Below are 1,645 nucleotides of genomic sequence, written 5' to 3'. Positions count from 1 at the left end.
TCAAGAGATGTTTCTTATGAAATCTTGAATAAGAGAACCAAAAAATGAATACGATGAACCACCCTCCATCACTGTCGATTTGCTATTCTCACTCATCTTTTTCACTTTTTCTCTCACCAAATCATCCTCCATCAACCATCTTATCCCCTTTCTATCTCGTCCGCCATGACTATAACCGATTCTTTTGTGGGGTCATGCAAATTCTTTTTATAATCCAATTTGATATCCGGCGCTAATCCCAACTCCACCACCATTTCAAACGCGTTGATCTTTTGTTCAGCGTACATAGGCCACACTACCACCGGTACACCAAACCATAAACTCTCCAACAAAGAGTTCCACCCACAGTGGGACATGAACCCTATAATTGCACGGTGACCCAACACTATCACTTGTGGGGCCCACCCAATGACTTTCCCCACTCCAGCAGTTCGCTCTAGAAACCCTTCTGGCAAGACCAATCTGGGATCCTCATAATCTATCTTGACTTTAGAATTTTGATCTGGTGGTGCGGGCTGACATAGGGACCACAAGAAACGGTGGCCACTTTGCTGTAAACCACGTGCTATTTCCTTCACTTGAACCTCATCAAAACTACCCATACTCCCAAAACACAAGAACACAACCGAGGAAGGCGGTTGATTATCCAACCACATGGTGATATTATCGTCCAATGGCTTTTCATCGCCAGAACCACCTTCTAGGTTGAGTATGGGTCCCACTGGATACACTGGCGGGATGGTGGTGTCAGAACACAACGTTTTAATCGCGTGTGTTTCCAATTCCATAAATGAGTTAACAATTATTGCTTTAACCTCTCTCAGTTTCCTGGTCACTGACATAACAAAGTCTAGAGTTTCTTTTTTTTCAATCACGGACGGAAAGATCTTCGTTGGCACCGGTTTCACAAACGTTGGAACTGCTATCTCGGGGTCCGAGTGGCTCAACTGAATAATATCTTGATTCTGATCATCACACATGGTCTGGATACAAAATGTAAACCCAAGAAACGCGGCATTAGAGGTGTAGTACACATAGGTTAGAACATTAAACTCGTTAGCCACATTTATCATACAAGTGCAAAACATGTCGATCACAAACCCTGCAACCCAAGTACCCGACAAACTTATCATATCAGCCACAATAGTTTTTACATACTTGCAATGACTACCAATAAATTCTAAGGGGACCTTTAATTGTGGGGCTTCTTCTTGAGGGAGTTCAATGAATGATATTCTATCCATATTGGTTTTACCTAATGATTTAACATAGGTCGTGATAGCCGATCCAGAACTCAAGCTAGGCTTGACGATTAGGACGGTTATGGCTAGACGATGATCTCGGTTCACAAATAGTTTAGCAAGCTCGATGGTTGAGATTATATGACCAAGAACCGGCGCAGGGATGAACATGAGCTTTGCAACTATACTAGCCATTTTTTTTTGTTTAGGTTCATGAATGGTTTGGTTGAATATTAATCCTTCTTGTGATGCTATTGCTTGTATATATGAACACATGGCACGTTAAATATTGTACCTATTAGGGCCATATTGGTGTATATGTTATCGTTAAGAGCTCGTGGAAAGATTGTAGCCTCAAATGTCATCATTGTTAGGTAACAAAGACAAAACATATAAAGTAACCG

The 1,645-nt window shown here is 41.6% G+C and overlaps 1 pseudogene; it reads right to left on the bottom strand.

The window, feature by feature from the left end:
- Window positions 1-1,645, bottom strand: LOC143541810 (anthocyanidin 3-O-glucosyltransferase 2 pseudogene; annotated as a pseudogene).

This window comes from Bidens hawaiensis, unplaced genomic scaffold, assembly GCF_021521415.1.
Source record: "Bidens hawaiensis isolate Kalapana, Puna unplaced genomic scaffold, B.hawaiensis_p1.1 tig00012650_1, whole genome shotgun sequence".
Taxonomy (NCBI): domain Eukaryota; kingdom Viridiplantae; phylum Streptophyta; class Magnoliopsida; order Asterales; family Asteraceae; genus Bidens; species Bidens hawaiensis.
This window is presented reverse-complemented; position numbering and strand designations above follow the sequence as displayed.